The 21,947-nt window shown below is 46.6% G+C and overlaps 1 pseudogene; it reads right to left on the reverse strand.

The window, feature by feature from the left end:
• Positions 1-8,969: 8,969 nt before the first annotated feature.
• LOC143958888 (rho-related GTP-binding protein RhoG-like) overlaps positions 8,970-21,947 on the reverse strand; it is a 33,812-nt pseudogene continuing 20,834 nt past the window's right edge.

The following is a 21,947-nucleotide window of genomic DNA, read 5'->3' on the forward strand; positions in this document are numbered from 1 at the left end:
TACACACAGTCGGACTAAGTTGTCGTAAAATCCGATCTTTCAGAACGTGATGACGTAATTTCGTTACGATGGGACTAGATTCAGGCTAGTAGCCAATAGCTTTGATGTAGGAATTTGATCTGAGCATGCGTGGCACTTGGTCTGATTAAAATTCTCTACACATGATCGGATTAGGTCCGACCGGCCCAGTTGGTCGGGAAATATTTCCAACATGTTGGAAAATTGGGTCGGACGGAGATTCGGACGGAATCAGTCCGATGCATACCACACACAGTCGGATTATCTGACGACACGGTCCGATAAGACGCATTCCGACGGATTCTCCGACCGTGTGTACGCGGCTTCAGGCCCAATTTTTCTGTCCCTGTTTAATGGGGGCATGCAGTTACACTTTCTGATCTAATATTTCACAGCAGGGCCCGTTCCTGCACCCAACAAGAGTAACTGTGAGGGGTTACAGTGTTGTGGCACCACCACCAAAGGCCCAATTTTGCTGCCCCTGTCCCAGCAGCAGAAAAAAAAAAAGGGCAAGCGTGCCCCACAGCCACTTACAGAAGATGCACCATATCCATGACCAGCACTGTGGAATGTAGACACAGAGCCTGCTTGCCCTCTTTTAGTGGTCTGTGAGCGTCTGCCTCTCCTTGGTGGCTTTCCGGACATGATGGGATTTTGTTTTGAAACACCACACTACACTGTATTGTGTACCGTGTACACCACCAGAGAAGTAGGAGCAACTACGCTAGGGGTCCACAGTACTGTGTACCCCGCCTGAAGTATAATAGAAACAGTACACCAGGAATGGCCTGCAGTGAGATATAGCTAAACTGTATGCAGTGGATATATATATATATATATATATATATATATATATATATATATATATATATATATATATATATATATATATATATATATTAAATACACCTGCAGCTAACCAAATCACCTGCATGCCTGAATGTATATTTGAAAACGTACGCCAGGAATGGCTTGCAGTCAGACATAGGCTTGGCTAGACTAGAATGCAGTGGATATATATATATATGTAGAAAACTATATATATTTTATGCACTGCAGATCACTGAATCTCCTGCCTGCCTGTCTGCCTGAAAGTGTATTTGAAAATGTATACCAGGAATAGCCTGCAGTCAGAAATAGGCTTGGCTAGACTAGAATGCAGTGGATATATACGTAGGAGACTGTATATTTATTTTATGCACTGCAGCTCACTGAATCACCTGCCGGCCTGAAAGTATATTTGAAAATGTACACCAGGAATAGCCTACAGTCACATATAGGCTTGGCTAGATTGGAATGCAGTGGATATATATGTAGAAGACTGTATATATATTTTATGCACTACAGCTCACTGAATCCCCTGCCTGCTTGAAGTATATTAGAACCAGTACACCAGGAATGGACTGAAGTCAGATCTAGCTAAACTGGATACAGTGGATATATATATATATATATATATATATATAGAAAGGCCAGTATGGTGGCCTGAAATTATGGGAGGAGCCCGGTGGAGTATATAACCAGCCCGTTCGCCTGTCTTCCTCGTCGGTTCCGGTGCGCGATACCTGATACGTCAGGTATCAAGGGCCGACTATCCAGACCAGACGCAGTGAGCCTGTTCGTCAGTTCCCGCATTTTTCGCCCCCGTCTTGACAACTCGTCTTCTCGTTCATCAGCGTCCGTCGGTTTCGCCGTCGGAGTGTCGTCGTACCCATCGAATTTGTCGTTGCACGTCGGGCTGGCTGTCGCAGGTAGGGCTTCGGCACCCCCTTTTTCAATTCATGTATTTCGATGTACCGTCAACATTCCCTGTGCTCACGAGCCGCTCGCTGCTTTCATATCGAATGTTTTCTGTGGCCCTCGTACGCATGTCACTGTTTTCTACTTTTGATGTAGTCGTTATCACCTTTCGACACGTTCGATTACGCCACGTCAGGCGATTCATTCGCAGGTACGGCATTCGAAACCGTTCGACTGCCCGAGCATTTCTATTAGTATCGGTCGAATCGTTCGACTCACAGCCGACTGCTTGTTACGACAAGGCAAGCAGTCCGCACGTTTTGCTTGGTCTGCTCCAGTTCGAATATATATCTCTTCATTCATGCAGTTATGTTATGTATTTCATTTCATCTCATTCCAAGTCATTTCAGTCCCAGTCATTTCTTCCGTTTCGAATCATTTCTGTCACTAGTCGCGCTCCGGCGCGAATCCTGTCGCACCTCTGGTGCACCGATTCGCTTTGAAGTGCCCCAGGGTTCGGCCTCATTTCTGTACATGCTCCAGAGACTGAGTCACTCGCAGGTTCACGCACGGTCCCTGATTCTTGTCTTTGTCATGGCATATCATTTCTGTCACTTATTACGCTCCAAATCGAATCCTGACGCATTCTTCTATGCACCGATTCGTCTTGGTGTGCCCAGCTGCTACGCCTCATTTCGGTACATGCTCCAGAGACGGATTCTTTGTAACCTACAGTCCAGTCGTTGAATCCTGTCTCTGTCATGGGATATCATTTCTGTCACTTATTACGCTCCAATTCGAATCCTGTCGCATTCTTTTATGCACCGATTTGTTCTGGTGTGCCCAGCTGCTACGCCTCATTTCAGTACATGCTCCAGAGTCGGATTCTTTGTTGTAACCATCAGTCCAGTCGTTGAATCTTATCTCTGTCATGGCATATCATTTCGGTCACTTATTACGCTCCGATTCGAATCCTGTTGCATTTATTTATGCACCGATTCGTTCCGGTGCGCCCAGCTGTTACGCCTCATTTCAGTACATGCTCCAAGGACAGGATTCATCTGTTTGGTTCATGGGCTCGTCCTCTGATTCTTGTCTTTGTCATGGGTTTCATTTCATTTCACCTATCACGTTCCGGTACGAATAGTCACATCTGTGTACCAAATTCATCCCGGCGTGCCCCAGGAATGGCCTCATTTCAGTACATGCTCCAAGGACAGGATTCATCCGTTTGGTTCAAGGGCTCGTCCTCTGATTCTTGTCTTTGTCATGGGTTTTCATTTCATTTCACCTATCACGTTCCGGTACGAATAGTCACATCGGTGTACCAAATTCGTCTCGGCGTGCCCCAGGAATGGCCTCATTTCAGTACATGCTCCAGAATCCGTTTCGTGCTCAGTCGCAAGTTGTGGCATGGCGATCCGGATCTCTGTCATGGCAGGTTCTCTCATCTCACTGTCACATGCCGCTCCCCGGTTTGGGTCCAGTTGATTTTTCAAGGTTTGGATGCCTACCAGGGGGGCCTTGCTCCTCGGCCTCATTTCATTATAAAGTTGCCTCAAAAGGGAAGAACACAGCTTCGTTTAGGCGTGTTTCGTTGTTTTTCTCCACATACAAGCGTAGACTTCGTGCAATCGTCGTAAATACACATCCAAGCGTAGACTTCTTGCAATCGTTGCAAGCACGCATCCAGAGATAGACTAATCGCAATCATTGTAGACCTCTCGCACTCATTGCAAGCACGCATTCGAGCCTAGACCTCTTGCACTCGTTACAAGCACGCATTCGAGCATAGACCTCTTGCACTCATTACAAGCACGCGTTCGAGCATAGACCTCTTGCACTCATTACAAGCACGCGTTCGAGCATAGACCTCTTGCACTCATTACAAGCACGCATTCGAGCATAGACCTCTTGCAGTCGTTGCAAGCACGCATTCGAGCATAAACCTCTTGCACTCATTACAAGCACGCGTTCGAGCATAGACCTCTTGCACTCATTACAAGCACGCATTCGAGCATAAACCTCTTGCACTCATTACAAGCACGCATTCGAGCATAGACCTCTTGCAGTCGTTGCAAGCACGCATTCGAGCATAAACCTCTTGCACTCATTACAAGCACGCATTCGAGCATAGACCTCTTGCACTCATTACAAGCACGCGTTCGAGCATAGACCTCTTGCAGTCGTTGCAAGCACGCATTCGAGCATAAACCTCTTGCAATCATTGCAAGCACGCATTCGAGCATAGACCTCTTTCAATCGTTGCAAGCACGCATTCGAGCATAGACCTCTAGCGATCATTGCAAGCACGCATTCGAGCGTAGACCTCTTGCAATCATGGCAAGCACGCATTCAAGCATAGGCCTCTTGCAATCATTGCAAGCTGATGTCCAGGCACAACTTATGGCAATCATTGCTGGCAGGCACTTCTGGCTGCTCAATAGGTTGCTTTGGGGAAAGCCTGGATACCTTCCTAAATGTTCGTTGTATTACAGGGTACTTATACTTATAGGCATAGTTGATCCAGGGAAAATCCGATTGCCTCTCGAGGGGTCAGGAAGGAATTTTTTCCCCTACTGTAGCAAATTGGGCTATGCTCTGTTGGGGTTTTTTGCCTTCCTCTGGATCAGCTGCGGGCGTAGAATCGGGGTGTCGGGTGGTGTGATACCTTATTATTTTGATTTGTGGTTGGACCGGATGGACTTCTGTCTTTTCCGGCCTGGCTACCCATGAAGCCCACTGTAAATCCTTGCAATCGTTGCAGGCACGCGTCCTAGCATAACATCTTGCAGTCGTGGCAAGCACGCATCCTGGGTAACATCTTGCAACCATCGCAAGCACGCGTCCAAACATACATGCAAGCACAACTCCCGCAGTCTTCGCAGTGCACATGCGGTAACACGAATTGCTCACAGTCACCACGTACACATCTCCTGTGACAAACTCCCGGGCAATTGTCGCAAGCACACGTTCAAACACAACCTTTAGTCATGCCAAGGCTCGTGACTTAGCATAACTTCTTGCAATCATTTGTTGCAAGCACGTTCTCAGTGGCACGCTAACTGGCTACACGTCATTTTCAGCAGCACTTAATTGGCCACTCGTCTCCTGTGGCTTTTCTTACAAGCCACTCACTGTTGCCTGTCTGTCCGTCTCTTCCTTGGGACAGTTGAGTTCAACTTCCGTCCGCACCAGGATCATGTTGACACACGCGACTGGCTTCTTCCTGTAGCACGCCCAGGCTATTTCTAGCCAGCGTTCAGCATTTCTTATCCTTACAATGCTCGGAGAGCCATCTGTTGTTACGGCCCATACAGCAAGATCCCCACTACGAGGCGTCCAGAGGCATCAGCCCATAGCCATCGGCCAATGCTCGCCCATTACAACTGCCATCTTTACGGACATATAATATCCTCGCATATTCCCCAGTTTAGTCATCCAAAAGACACCTACAGTCCCTTCACGGCATGTCGAGCGTCGCTATGCACATCATCCCTCAGGGGTCGCGCCTTTGTGTCACGCCTATTGGTCTTACTGTCCCTCTCACAGGATCCAGAGCAAGTCCTCAGCCGGGTTCCCGCGGCAATAGCAGTCCTTGCTATGCGGGAGGAATTCCTATCGTCTGGGAATGACGTCTCCCTGTTCATTCCCTCCGTGTCTTCCCTTTCTCCCCAGGTGATGACCGACGCAGCGGCCTCCACGGGCTTGCGGCTGCTTTTTGGCCACCTCTGGCTCGCAGCTTCCTGGCCTCCCCAGTTACTGGCAATTCCTGGCTGCGCCAAGGCGCCCTCTCTGTTGGTTATGTCCTTCCTACGTCGACTGGTCCAGCTCTTGTTGTTGTTTCAGTTCAACATCCATTCTTCCTTTATCCCCGGTAAATTCAATCAGGCAGCGGACGCCCTCTCCCGCTTTTAACCTTGTGTCGTTTTCGTTCAGGTACCCGGAGCCGGACCAACATCAGCAGCTATCCCGGACTGGTCTCAACTGACCCTGGATTAGCCCCTCACCTCCTAGCGGCTACCCAACTCATTTGATCACTCCCTTTCCCGCAATACCCTCAAGGCCTATCAATCAGCCTGGAGGGCCTTTAACCAACTTCATCACGTATCACAGTACAGAGACGTCCCGTGTCAAGCAAGTCATAGCCTTCATTTCCTACTGCCACTCGCAGTTGGCGTTATCCTTTAATGCGATCCGGCTATACCTGACCGGTGTACAACATTTCACGTCCCTCCAGGACCCTACCGTACCCTTCCTATTTTTACCACGCCGTTCGGGCTGTTATGCGCGGTATCCAGAAAGCGCCAGCCGATGGCCGGCACCAAAACGACTGCCTATCACAGGAGACGTTTAGAAATATGTCAGATTTCCTGGCCACTTCACCTTTTCGGTCTCCACATTAGTGTCATTTACAAGCAGCCATACACCTGGCCTTCTACGGCTTCTTACGGCCAAGCGAGTTTACTTGTTGTAGCCTCACAGCACGCATGCTGTGCGAGCACCACCTGGTCCGATACGAAGACCATTTCGTCTTACACTTAGCAGTCTCCAAGACGCAGCAGCTTGGCTCGGGTTCGGACATACACCTCTATAAGTCCAACAACCGCTGGTACCCGGTCGCCATTCTCACGCGCCTGTCGACCCTTTTTGGCTGATCAACCAGGAGTTAGTCCTCTTCTGCCATTTCTCACTAAACCTCTGAACGCTGCCCGGTGGAACGTGTCAGGATACTCCCGGGTATCCTTCACCTCTGTCCTACTCACATTATCAAGAAGTTGGGCAGATGGAGGTCCACCTGTTTCGCCCGCTACATACCCAATCCGCAAGCGGAGATGACCCAGGCCTTTGTCGAGCTCACCCAGTAACAAACTTGGATCAATAAAATGCAACCCCTACCTGAATGTTTTTGCCCCCTTATTTTGGTATACCGTACGTCAGACCAGGGCACACTTTCAGGTCCATTTCAAGTAAGCGAGTTTATGTTAACCTTGTTTGTCATCCTTAACCGTATCGGTCAGAGGGCTCCACACCATAAATAGAAAGGCCAGTATGGTGGCCTGAAATTATGGGAGGAGCCCGGTGGAGTATATAACCAGCCCGTTCGCCTGTCTTCCTCGTCGGTTCCGGTGCGCGATACCCACCCACCCATCCCCTTTTTCAGGGCATTTCTCAAGCATCATACTCCTCATGAGAGTACTCATTTCACTCCATTCATATTCATTTCATTTATCACCCACTTTCTATCTAAGGTATGCCCCCTTATTTTGGTATACCGTACGTCAGACCAGGGCACACTTTCAGGTCCATTTCAAGTAAGCGAGTTTATGTTAACCTTGTTTGTCATCCTTAACCGTATCGGTCAGAGGGCTCCACACCATAAATATATATATATATACAGGGCTCACAATTTCAAGTCCTGAGCTACTAGCCAGGCCTCAAAGGTTACTCACCACCAGTGCCCTACTCAATCCCTACCCTGCCCGCCCCTAATTCTGCCCCTAGACACGCCCTCATAAATTATCTCATGAAATGACACTTAAATGTTTTATGCAAAAATAAGTTACAAAAATATTATAAACATAAATATTAACAACAACTTTATCAGTGCAGCCTCCCCTGTGCCCCTCAATGCAGCCTCACCCATGCCCACCATTGCAGCCTCACTTTTCCCACTATTGCAGCTACACTGTGGCCATTGCAGCCACACTGTGCCTGTTGCAGCCTTACTGTGCCCATTGCAGGCACACTGTGGCCATTGCAGCCACACTGTGCTCATCGCAGCCATACTGTGCCCATTGCAGCCTCCTCTGGGCAGAGGAATGCATGGCTGGACGAAGAGGAGAGCCGCGGGATAGCACGCTGTTACCGGAACTTACATTATAATTGTCTCCGCTCTGCTCAACACAGCCCCACCTCCTCCTGACCCCATGCCTGCGATAGATAGAACGCATCACAACATTGGACTGGTGCTCTGTCTATCACAGGCGCAGGTCAGGAGGAGGCAGGGCTGTGTTGAGCAGAGCGGAGACAATTATAATGTAAGCACTGGTAACAGTGTGCTATCCTGCAAGGCAGCCCAGCTCGCAAGCCTTCATTTTCTGAGAGTGGAAAATTTGAGGGCTGTATATATATATATATATATATATATATTAAATACACTGCAGCTCACTCAATCACCTGCCTGCCCAAAGTATAGTAGAAACAGTACACCAGGAACAGACTGCAGTGAGATCTAGCTAAACTGTATGCAGTGGATAAATATATATATATATATATTAAATACACTGCAGCTAAAGGAATCACTTGCCTGCCAGAAGTATAGTATAAACAGTACACCAGGAATGGACTATTAAATACACTGCAGCTAACTGAATAATCTGCCTGTCTGCTCAATCTAAATGAGACTCTCTCTACGTCCACGCTAACACACTACATGGGGCCGACGTGCACTCAGCCTTATATAGTGTGGGCATGGACTTAGTCCCCCTGAGCCATGATTGGTGAAAGGCACCCTGCCTTTGGCTAATTATGGCTCTCTTAGCTGAGGGTGCTGGGATTGGCCATAGCATGCAGGTCATGGTGCATGCTCTGGCCAATCATCATACAGCAATGCATCATGGGCTGTTACACACTGCTTGAATTTGCCATGAATGGCCCATAATGTTCAGCTTTCGGTGAACGGCGAACAGCCAATGTTCAAGCTGAACTCATGTTCAACCCAAACAGAAAGCTCATCCCTACTCCAAATACTGGCACAGTCATCAGACCGATCACCAATTATGGCTCCAGATACCGGCACAGTCATCAGACTGATCACCAATTATGGCTCCAGATACCGGCACAGTCATCAGACCGATCACCGAATATGGCTCCAGATACCGGCACAGTCATCAGACTGATCACCAATTATGGCTCCAGATACCGGCACAGTCTTCAGACTGATCACCGAATATGGCTCCAGATACCGGCACAGTCATCAGACTGATCACCAATTATGGCTCCAGATACCGGCACAGTCATCAGACTGATCACCAATTATGGCTCCAGATACCGGCACAGTCTTCAGACTGATCACCAATTAATAAATACTTCATCAATAGAATTGGATTTGTTTGCCTGGGGTTCAGGGTTCGTACTTATAATCCAACCTCCCTTCTATAAAATGAACGTTCTTTATTTGGTGTGACATGATCAGACACACAACGATATATTAATATTCTTTATTCAGAAATAGTGATAGCGAAAACAGCGGCTACGAGGCGTATAACAGGAACATAGCGATCTGAATTCGGACAATACACAAACCATGGAACCCTGAGTTAGATGCTGATGGCTGAGTAGATAAAATATCAGACTTCTTTCATCTTCTGCTATAACACCTTCCTTCCATACTTCTTTTATTCTAATCCTCTCCTCAACACTTTTAATGTGCCCATAGATATAAGACAATTGTGGACCAGTCTTGTCATCGGTCATATCAGGGAAGGACTGTATGTCTATGGACTTCCCCAATCTGTCCAGACACCCCTGAGGATAAGCCTGAATGTTTCCTTCGTTCTCCAGAACTAAGCCAGTCATGGGGATGTCTGCGATAGGTAAACCAGTATGCTTGACCAATGTAGATTGTGTATGTTTATGTCAGTCCATAGAACATCTTACATCTATGGGCACCTTCATGTATCTATCCATGAATACTATTAATGCCTCACTTACACAGATCTATAAAAATATACATAGTGGCCTGTAAGCCAGAAAGAGATGTTTATGTTCAAAAAGGTTTAACAAACAGACATACTGTATTCCTGTGGTCTGATATATCAAATAAAACATAAAGGTTTGGCAAACTAAGCAAAGAAACATGAACAATCCATGAGGGTTTTATGAGGGTTCTTTGAGACTTCCACAAAGTTTCCTTGAGGGTACGATGAAGGTTTTATGAGGGTTCCACAAGGATTTCATTAGGGCTATTTGAGGGCTCCATAATGATTCCATGAGGGTTTAATAAAGGATCCATGAGAGTTTTATGAAAGTTCCTCAAAGATTTCATGAGGGTTTTATGAATATTCCACAAATACTTCATGATGGTTTCATGAAAGTTCCATGAGGATTCATTGAGGGATTTATGAAAGTTCCATGAGGATTCATTGAGGGATTTATGAAAGTTCCATGAGGATTCATTGAGGGATTTATGAAATTTCCATGAGGATTCATTGAGGGTTTAATGAAAGTTCCATGAGGATTTCTTGAGGGTTTTATAAAAAATTTCATGAGGATTCATTGAGGGTTTTAAGAAGGTTCTGTGAGGATTCATTGAGGGATTTATCAAAATTCCATGAGGATTCATTAAAGGTTCACTGTGGATTCCATGAGGGTTTTATGAGGGTTCTTTGAGACTTCCACAAAGTTTCCTTGAGGGTACGCTGAAGGTTTTATGAGGGTTCCACAAGGATTTCATTAGGGTTTTTTGAGTGCTCCATAATGATTCCATTAGGGTTTACTGAAGGATCCATGAGAGTTCCGCAAATATTTCAAGAGGGTTTTATGAATGCTCCACAAATACTTTATGATGGTTAGGGATTCTTGAACATTCCATAAGGATTCATTGAGGGTTTTATTAAAGTTTCATAAGGATTTCTTAAGGGTTTTATGAAAATTTCATGAAGATTCATTGAGGGTTTTAAGAAAGTTCTGCGAGGATTCATTGAGGGATTTATGAAAATTCCATGAGGATTCATTAAAGGGTCACTGAGGATTCCATGAGGGTTTTATGAAAGTTCCATGAAGATTCCTTGAGGGTTTTATGAAAGTTTCATGAGGATTCATTGAAGGTCTATGAAGAATCATAAAAAATGTACAGGTACAGGTTGTGGCCATTATGATGTTAAAATTCTTCATGAGTCTTGCCAGTTAAAGCCATAGGGACCCCTAAACTGCAAGCAGTTTTTCACAGGTTGTTTTCGCATTGAACTTTCAATATATGACCAGTTTAGATGCAAATAGCGTCTAAGCAGAGTTCTTCCAAGTCTTCAAGCTTCACATATAGTAATATGGCTGCTGGTTTCTTCAAGAAGCAAAAAATGATAGTTAAAAAGAAAACACGATTATGTTGCAAAAAAAAAAATTGTAAAAATGCAGTATTGCGATAAAAATTTCTCATAATGTAAGAAGAATTTGCATAGTTCTGTACTTTCTATAACCTCAGCAGTCTCAGGTGGTGCCACACAAAACACGAGACGTCTTCTTATATTCCATGAATGTTATGAGGTGCGAAATTTCATGACCAACATTGGAACAGACAAAACCGTTTGGTGCTATCTGAAATATTAAGTTTCTTTGGTCTAATGAACATTTTACATAAGGAACAGTAAGGAAGAGTCTGTAATTTCGGTCCTTGAGGTCTACATAGGTTGTGGTTCTTCATGACAAAGTCACATAATCTGAGATCAACACGGAGATCAAAGTGACCAGATCATCATCTTGGAGGCATTTTATTTCACAGTAAGAAGCACGGACTCTTCTTTTTTACTGGATTTGGGTTGAGAACGGCTCTCACTGACTCTGAGAAAACCTCTTTGATGCCATCTTGGTTCAGCGCTGAGCACTCCATGTACTTCACTGCGTGAATTTGCTTGGACAAGCTGACCCCTTGTTTGTGGGTGATCGGTGTCTGGCTCTGCTCTTTTAGCTTTTTGATGACATCTGGGTTGTCTCTTAGATCCTTCTTGGTGCCCACCAGGAGAATGGGAACTTTAGGACAATGGTGGTCCACTTCAGGGTACCACTTGTGCGTAATGTTCTCATAAGATGAAGGACTGGTAATGGAGAAGCAGATGATGAAGACATTAGTCTGGGGGTAAGACAATGTCCTTAGTCGGTCGTAATCTTCTTGGCCAGCTGTATCCCACAAGTTCAGGTTTACGGTATATCCATCCACTGTACATTGGGCACTGTAGTTGTCAAACACTGTGGGGATGTGCTCCTCTGGGAAAGCATTGGTTGTGTAACAGATGAGAAGACAAGTTTTCCCCACAGCTCCATCCCCGACTACCACACACTTAATGCTCTGCATGGTCTCCGTTGTGTCCAGTTTCAGCAACCTGGAAAAGAGACATAAGAATGAAGTCAGGTGTACGAAACATCAACTTCGACCAAAACGGTCAACGATAAGAATACCTAAAACCAAAATTTCACTTAAGCGGAGGATGGACAACCAGCTGGCTTCCTTATAATCATCAAGGACACCAGCTGCAAGATCTCCCCAAATTACTACAGAGCCTTACACCTCTTGTAGAAGTCGGAGTAATCTAAATAAAGGAGAACCCCAACTCTTCAAAGACAGGAGAAGACCCCATCACAATGGCTCCAGCTTGTAGTGTTGTGACTTCATTGTTGTGACGGATCAGATAAAATGGCCATTTTCTATTTCTGTCTTTTATATTACAAAGTTTATATTTGTTTGCATATAGAAGTGTTGTTTGCTTATTCCTTGCTCAAAATGGCTGCCAGCCACACCCCCTCCCATCGTGTGAAAGGAATGTGAAACTAAGATGGCGCCTTCGCCCAACACTACACCCAAACAGGACTACACCCAAACAGGACTACACCCAAGGTCTTGAAGGAAGTTACCTTATATGGATTTAACACTAACCCCCGAAGGAGCTGCTGGTTTAACTGGGCTTACTGTTACCTTCTTCTCCTCGATTTGTGTCTAGGGGTTTCCCGTGGTAGATGGCCCAGTACGTAACTTGAGAGACTGATGACAGATCCGCATAAAGGGATTTTTATTTGCAAACAACATAGACAACAGTCTCTTAAAATAGGATCAGAGGGTTAGGAATAAAGTTCAGGTACTCTTAGTGTCAAAGTCAATAATAAAGAACTCTCTTACTTTGACTAAATCCAGAGAACAGCCAATCATAGCTGGATGGTCACTCAGGTTGGACAGTCCCTCTCTCACAAGGCCTGGCAGCCAACAAGGTGCTTAACTCAGGAACAAATCTCTGCCACAGACGTTGTTGTAGATCATTCAGGAAACTAAAACTTGTAGAACATTTGTGCAATACCTGGATCTTTCAGCCAGCTTGGCGATACCCATGAGACTGGAATATACACAAATATAAACTTAGGTACTTCAGCCCCACCAGGCTCTTGCTAAGAAACCAACCCGTATGTGGCCTTCTTCTGAAGAGTCCTCCCCTGGATAGCTACGAAGTTATTGGGCCTCTCCAACTACCGGAGACGGCACCGGACCACCTCGGAATCCTTCTTTAGTTTCCTTGCCTCGGGCTAGCCAGCCCCGAGACAATAAGTTGGGTGGATCCACACCCCAGGCCATAGCTTTCCTGGGGGCTGGTCAGGAGGACCAGGACCATACTACTGGACCAGAAAACCCCAAACCACGTGACGTTCGCATCTTAAGTACCCTCTCCCAGAAAGCACAGCAAGAGCAACACTCCCACTGGGCGGGCTCTGAGAGAAGGTAACCTTAAAGCACCCAACCAGACCGTGGTTCCAAGCCTGCCAGAAGAGACAGTGCCCCTATACATCCTATAGTCCAGTCAGACTGATGCTGAGGTCCAAATTTGAAACAATTGTACCCAAACCACACTGCAGTTCAGGTGTAACCTTAACTTTCAAAACATATAGCGCATGCTCTTCGGGAGTCGGCGCTACATGGACATGACCAATCAAGAAGCTACAAGTATATACTAATGATGCATTCCTTCACAGAACTAGCCGCCCACCTATATAACTCGCTGTAACCAGGAAGAATAAAGATTTATCACCTATCTGAACAAAGGCTCAGTGTGGTATTTCGTTATGCATGCATAAAGTTATTCAGGCCTAATTAGGATGGGGGCAGATACTCAACTTCAGCTGGCGCCCAACATGGGGCCCTGGGTTGTGAACCAATGGACAGCCGACAGAGAAGACGCAGAGGTGGACCAACGTGGACAGGCTGGAGACTGATCACCTCCAGAGTACGGTAAGACATACTTTTTAGCACCTTACCATTACCTGACCCATCTCTGTTGTTGAAGTACCCCCTCCCTTCAAATTCCTGGGTGAGAGGATGTCTGTAAAAATGTTAACTCTTGACCAGCCATGAAATTACTAGTATAACATGTGATGTTTAAATTTGAGTGATAAATATATATATATATATATACCTGGTTGATTTATTATTTCAGCATTCCAGAATATTAAAGGAATTATTCAGGAGAGAAATCAGAAGGAATGTTATAGAATTATTAATGAGGATTGCTGGATGTGAGACAAGAAAAGGATGAGGATGATTTGATTACTTTAAATGTGGCAAAAGCCATCCACAGGGAACGATGGATAGAGCAGGAGGTGCAGCAGGGGAAACTGATGGGTATCATAAATGCATTGACAAGAATGAACCGTTATGTGTGCTGACTGACGATAACAAGACACCACCCTATGATGACTGTCACTCCACTGAGCCCCCCGCCTGGCATCACACGCCCTGTCGCTGCCCGTACTTCTGCCCACAGCTCAACTGCCTAAACCATGAATCAGCCCGAGACAGAAGTACAGTAAAATCAAACTTGTTTATTAATAAAAATAAAAAGGTAAATAGAGTAAGCATAGTCAAAGCATAGCCAGAGTCCAGTAACCGGATCGGGTAATCAGCCAGGCCAGAAGTCAGGGGTCCAAGTAGAGGAACAGCAAGCAGGATAAGAAGCCAGAAGGGATATCAGCAAGCCAGTCATTAAACAGGAAAGCAGGAGATGGTTTCTTATGATGTGACCAAGGCGAAGGCAGGATTGAAGTGAGCTTCAGATCTTTAAGTAGGCGGGACTGATGAGCAGATCCACAACAGCTGGTAAACTGTGAAGAGACATGAGAGCTGGCAATTAGCTGACAGCTCAGAGAAGGAAATGCTGACCAGCCCTGACACCAACACACCTCTTCCGAAGGCCATCTTAGTACACCCATTCAAGATGCTGGAAGACTCCCAATGACCCCTTCCGGCAGCCAACTTGGTACACATAGTCAGAGCACAGGAAGGCCTACAGACCCTATAACCTCCATCTACCAGGCCATAAGGGTGGACGGTACCTTTTACATGCCTCCCCTACCGACCCTAACTGATGTCCCGACATGCTCCACTTAGTAGGACCATATGCCACAGGTGGAGTTCCGGCCTTTCCCCATGCAATGGCAAGGCCAGATGTGAGTTTACATTCATATCAACATTCCCCCATGTCCATACCGGACACTTTCCAATCCTCTTTACAGGATGAGGAGTTGATTACTTGGAACCCCCCTCCACACACCCCAATGCCACGGGCATGGACAGTAGCTCCTAGGCCAGTGGCCGATGCACCTGTGATGTATGTCACATTCACTCCATCCCAAGCATCCTCCTTGGTGACCAGACCTCGAAAAACAATCCATGTCCTTTTACCGTAGGTTGGCCCAGATCCAAAAAAAACCTACTCAGCAGCATGGAGAGATCTAGTCAGTTTATGTAAAATAAAAGCTTGAGACGCTTACTGGCCCATCATGGAGAAAAATCTACACGATGCAAGGATTCTCAATGACAATACCTTTACTTCTGGTGTGGAATTCTGTGAGCAGCTGCGCAAATGGGCGAGGGACAGACTGGCCGACCAAGCCACAAGTATCCAAGATGTTGCTGAAGACAAAACAGAGTCAGTAGAAAAGTCTTACACCGGACTGTTACATGTTTTTTCCAGATTTGGGATTCACCACCCATAACAAGGCACACAGTCAGATGCTGTCCTCAGCCTTTGTGGCAGGCCTCAAGGAGTCAATCCAAAAAGGCCTCCCCATGGCCCGACCGGAGTACCGTGTGCTGCCCCTTGACACCCTCCTTTTGGTAGCAAAGGGTCTGGAATCTTCTCAGACCACCAAGAAAACCACACCACTTATGGTTGCGGGGAATACCCCATACACACCAAGGCCACCACCAACCTGTTTCAACTGTGGAAATCCTGGACATTACAAAAGGGACTGTAAAGCACCCAGACACCCTAGGCAATTTCCCCACCAGGGAGCCCAAATGCAAAATATCAATATCCTCAGCAATAGTACTAATATCTACAGCAACAAGACCAAAACCCTTGACGTTCCACCTCGGAACACCTGGATCTCCTACGCTAGGAATTGGGCAAGCCGGTGTCACTAACCCCTGTCATGACAACCTCTTCAAAGAACTCAGAAGGCCCATTAGCAAGGATGACCCTACCCATTGAGGGACATCAAACCACTTTCCTAATCGACACAGGTGCAGCCAGAAGCATGATTAGAGAAGAGGGTTTACCTGACCACTCCTACCTTTCCGATATTGACATATCCTGTGTGGGCATAGATGGAACTCCCAGAACGAACCCATTGACCTGCCCTCTACAAGTTGGAAACTACCCAGACCTTCTGGCTCGATTCGTTGTCTCTTCCACCTGTCCACTCAATCTCTTGGGAGAAGATGTACTGTCCAGACTTCAAGCTTTCATTATCTTCTCTAAAGATGGATCTGTTACTGTCTCTTCTCCACTGGACATTAAGGACACTTCTGCACTGTGTTCCATCCCTCTGCTAATGTCCATAGAAGAATCACCTACTACTACAATTCCACCGGATGTGATGGACAGAATTCCAGATTGTCTATGTACCACAGGAGCTGAGGATGTAGGACAATTAAAGGTGCCACCAGTCATGGTGCAGTTGAAACCTGGAGCTCCTCTGTCCCAGAAACCACAATACCCTCTAAAGTTAGCCCAATCTGCAGCTATTTCAAAGCATGTCAAGGCCCTTGTGTCAAATGGAGCCCTGATACCCTGTACATCTTCATGCAACACACCTCTGTTCCCTGTGAAGAAGAGAGCCCATAAGGGAGAACCAGACAAGTACAGAATGGTCCAGGACCTCCGAGCAGTTAATGAGGCTACAGACTTAGACACAGCAATTGTGCCTAACCCTCCCACTCTGCTTGCGGCGGTGCCTCCAACAGGTACATACTTCACAGTGGTGGACCTTGCCAAACACTTTCTTCAGCTATGGCTACAGTCCTTGACACATGGCAAAAGGATCCCCCGGATGTGATTCTCCTCCAATATGTGGATGACTTTCTCCTCTGCACAGATAACTTACCCACTGCTGAAGTCACCTCAGAAAGCCAGTTGTGCTATCTTGCCAACCAGGGTTTGCAAAGCCTCAAAACCCAAATTGCAGTGGTGCTCAACATCTGCCACTTTCCTTGGACACTGTCTGTTCCACGGAATAAGACACCTAACAAGAGACTGAGTGAAAGCAGTCTCAAACATTCCGCTGCCACAAGGCCAGAAGCCCGTTCATGCCTTCCTCTGGCTGATCTCCTATTGTAGAGCATGGATTCCGGAAGCTTCCTTACTGATGCAACCCCTTTATGATGCCCTGAAGTCTGACCCCTTCCAAATGTCCTCAGAGGCAATATCCAACTTCGAGGCCCTCAAACAAGTCATTTCATCAGCTCCGGCTTTAGGGCTCCCAGACTACGAAATAACAATCAAGCTCTTTGTAGGCGAATGTCTGGGACATGCTGCAGCTGTACTCGCCCAATCATACGGCAACCGCCTACGCCCCATAGGATATTATTCCTGTCCGCTGGATGCGGTGGCAATAGGAGGTCCATTGTGTCTGCGAGATGTCTTTGCTGCACAAGCCTTGCTTGACAAAACTTCGGACTTGGTCCTCAGACATTTCCTCATTCTGCTTGCTCCCATATTGCTGCCATACTCAACCAGATCCAGCCGAAACTTCTGTCCACTGCCAGACATTTGAGACGCCAATGCTCCCTCCTTCTACTGGACAACATTACTCTATTACATTGTCAAACACTGAACCCTTCAACCCTTTTTCCACTTCCCGAGGGGGGAATAGCGGAGGAGCCGCCGAGTCCTGACTCCTCAACCCATGACTGCTTTGAATGAATGTGGCTGGAAACCACACATCTCCTCACCGTGAGTGAAATACCCCTGCAGAATCCAGACCTAACAATTGTGTGCTAATGAACGAGGCAAATACCACACGGGATAAGCGATCACCACTGAAAACACGGTTCTACAAGCTGAATCCTTACCACCGGTGATGTCTGCACAGGAAGCAGAGCTGCAAGAACTCACTACAGCATGTAAACTGGCAGAGGGAAAAAGAGCCAACATTCATATAGACTTAAAGAGGAAGTAAGCCCTGATGAGTGTTACTTCCTCTTTGATTCCCTGCATAGGTAAAGCATAATGGACTACTATGCATCGCATCGCATCGCATCGCAGTCCATTATGTGTCACTTACCTGACACAGGAGCCAGCGAAGTCACCGATGTCCCCTGTAGTTCCGAGCGTCCATCTTCTTGGTGGGTCTTCGTGGGCACAGGAGCCGACACTCGCGGCATATCGCCGCGATCTGTGGCTTACCCAGTGCGCCTGCGCGCCGCTGTCTACGGTGCATGCGCTGTAGACATCGGTGGCTGTCTTCAGGTAAATATCTTCTAAACCGTATAGGTTTAGGAGATATTTCTTGGACCTACAGGTAAGCCTTAATCTAGGCCTTAATCTAGGCTTACCTGTAGGTCAAAGTGGTTTGTAAGGGTTTACAACCACTTTAAGATAAGCTTTTGGCGTTGCCCATGATTTTGGTGTTATCTGGAAGACCAGAGGATTCCTGACAGCTGCAGGAACACCTGTAAAACACAGCTCAGCTATCAAAGACCCGACGGACGCCTTGCTTCTCCCAACCCAAGTGGCTATTCTGAAAGTAAAAGCACACGGCAAACTGGACTCGAATGAAGGCAGAGGCAATCACCTAGCCGACTCAGCTGCCAAACAGGCAGCCAGCGGTCCACAGGAAGTGGAAAGCAGGGTGGTAGAAGAAGACCACCCTATGCTTGCCTTACAGACTCTCCCAGTGGACAGAGTTTATCTGAAAGAACTACTGGAAGCAGCAAGTCCATATGAGAAGGAAAGCTGGAAGCGGAGGGGATGGACTATTCGAGTGCAACAAGAAACCTTGCTTGCCCAGGAATATGTACCCGGCTGTGGTACAATGGGCACATGGAGCTGCCCATCTGTCAAAGACTCTTATGAATTCCTTCATCAACAAATACTATGTAGTACCAGGAATCATTCCACTGCCTAGCAACTTCTGTAAGCCATGCGCCATTTGTGCAAAGTGTAACCCGGGACGCACAGAGAAGCCGCCACAAAAACACCCGGCAAAGCCCTTGTACCCTTTCCTGCGGATACAAATTGACCACATCCAAATGCCAAAGAGTGGATGATTTGAGTACGCCTTGGTAGTTTCACACACCCTACCACCCCCAGAGTAGCGGGAAGGTAGAAAGAATGAATGGCCCATGAGACTGGCATGAGCTGGCCGGACAGTCTGCCCATTGCCCTGTTCAGCATCAGATACACACCAAGGGGAGAACACTACCTATCCACTTATGAGATTTTGTTTGGTTCAGCCTTTAGACTTGGTTGTTATTTTCCACAACAGTTATAACTGCAGTCTGATGTGTTGACTACATAACCGCATTATCACGAAAATTACCCCGAATACGTGCCCAGGTGTTTTCTTCCATTCCAGATCCTGAATTAGATACAGGAACACACCAACTACTGCCTGGAGATTGGGGGCTGGTAAATAAATTTGTGAGAAAACCTTCTCTTGAACCCAGATATGACGGTCCCTTCCGGGTCCTGCTGACCACAAGCACATCTGTAAAGTTGGCTGGGAAGAACACTCGGATCCGTGCCTCCCGCTGTAAGAAAGTCCCAAACCCGGAGGACGAGACATTGACTGCACCATGATGTCTACATTGTATATCCTCTTCCTGGTAAATCTGGTGAGGGCCCAACAGGTGGCTATCACTAAGAGGAACGCTCCTGAGGGAAGGTTTGACCCACATGTGTATATAGATGCCATAGGGGTCCCAAAGGGGGGTCCCCAGGTGAGTTTAAAGCCCGAGACCAATTAAAGGCAGGTTTTGAGTCTCTGATTCCCATAATCACTGTCAACAAAAATGTAGACTGGATAAATGACATATATTACAACCAGCAGTGGTTTGTGAATTACACCAGAGGTGCCCTACATGGGATTGCTGACCAATTAGCCCCCACATCTTACATGACATTTCAGAATAGGACGGCCTTGGACATGATTTTAGCGGAGAAGGGGGGTGTTTGTAAAATGATAGAAGTCACATAAATCCCTGACAACACCGGAACAAATGGTAAGGTCACCCTGGCCATAAAAAAGAGCTAGTAGAGCTGAAGAAGAAGGCATCTCAGACCCATGGGGACCAATATTTTAGCTGGATGGACGGAATATTTTAGCCCAAATAGGTATAGCTGTTTTCATCATTTTGATCTTCCTCGCTCTGATGGTTTGTTGCATTTTACCTTGTCTGAAGAAGTTAGTGCAGAAAACTGTGGAAAATAGCACCCCGACCTTCTTGAACCAAGAAGGAGGATATTTTTTAATGGGACAGATGAGAAACCTTATGCCCTGTACACACGACCGAGTCTGATGGATTTCCCCGCCGGAATTTCGGCAGAGTTCCTACGGACTTTGCGAACGAACGGACTTCCCCACACATCAGCTTGCTCCCTGATTGTGGCTTGCATGTGGATTTTCTGAACACAAGTGGATTTTTTGAACTAAGTGGAGAGTTAATAACCAGGAGTTGTGCTTTGACTGCTTCTGCTTGACTGCTTCTGCTTGCAAGTGTTGTTTTTGGGGGTGTTTTATTTTCTCCCCTCCTTTATTTGATACATTTGCTAGCAGTTTTTAAAAGACCTTTTTTTCTGACACTTTTTAAACAGCATTTTTTTTTTTCCCCTCTTTCTTCCTGCCAAAATAGGGGAGGGGTTAATTGTTCACAGGTGTATAAAGGCAAACTCCCCCTTGAGCTTGCTCCCTGATTGTGGCTTGCATGTGGATTTTCTGAACACAAGTGGATTTTTTGAACTAAGTGGAGAGTTAATAACCAGGAGTTGAAAACAGGAGTTAAAACAGGAGTCTCTAACCTCCATCCTCCCCTCCATTTTAAAGATCCCACTGCAAGGGGCAACCAGACAGCTTTCCAGAAACATCAGGCTGACAGCAAGCCAGATTCACCGGAACCAGAGTGTTTAAAGGGGACAACCGCAGCCAGGTAAGCTCGCACCTCCACTTCCCCCCCCCCCCCAGTGATTGTTCCAGGGACTCCGTCCGACCGCCTACGGGGGTCAGGAAGGAATTTTTGCCCCACTGGTGCGTTTGGCTGCTACTGTCAGGGGGTTTTTCGCCTTCCTCTGGAACAACCATAGGTTAGCATACCCCTACCTCCGGCCTCCTTTCCATTTTTTACGCTATCCTAGGACAAATATTCCAGATCACAGCCAGACTTCTTTTCTAAGCGGAGACCTCAACCTTAAGTAAAGGCAGCTGGAACAGCCAGCAACCGAATACAGCCAGCAACCGAATACAACTCCTTCCGCATCCATATAGGCATCCCCTGATCAACTTGCGCGCTAATAGCCTCAAGCACGGCGGCAAGTCTGATACCTAGCCCCACCTCAGGATCAATACCCTGATCAGGATCATCATCTTAGGCCCATAGTACCATCAACAGCATCCACAAACCATGTGCTACTTCAAATACTCAGCTGAAGTTCTGCACAGACTAAGGAACATCAACACCACATTGCCATCTTCCATACAAAAAATACTTCAAAGAGAACAACTATTAAAAACCGGACGACAAGCAGCTCCCAACCACAGGAAGACATCTACTCGACCACTACAATTAGATTGCGCCTTGATTAACGCCAGGTCTGCAGTCAAACATAGACTGGAAGTACACGACTTCATCATCGAGAACAATGTAGACTGCCTCTTCATCACCGAAAGCTGGTTAACCTCTGACTGCAACACCATCCTCACCGAATTGGTGCCGGAAAACTACAGGATCCTAACCGAACACCGGATAGGGAAAAAAGGAGGAGGCCTAGCAGTGATCTTTAAAGGTCACCTTGATCTCACTAAACCATCAGCTCAGAACCCAGTGTCTTTTATGGAAACCCTGACGCTACATTTTCAACCAACACCCCATGACACCACTCATATTCTACTGTGCTACAGACCACCGGGACCAAAGTCCAATCTTCTTTCACCCC

This window comes from Lithobates pipiens, unplaced genomic scaffold, assembly GCF_037356315.1.
Source record: "Lithobates pipiens isolate NorthernLeopardFrog02 unplaced genomic scaffold, aLitPip1_a1.2 Scaffold_63, whole genome shotgun sequence".
Classification (NCBI taxonomy): domain Eukaryota; kingdom Metazoa; phylum Chordata; class Amphibia; order Anura; family Ranidae; genus Lithobates; species Lithobates pipiens.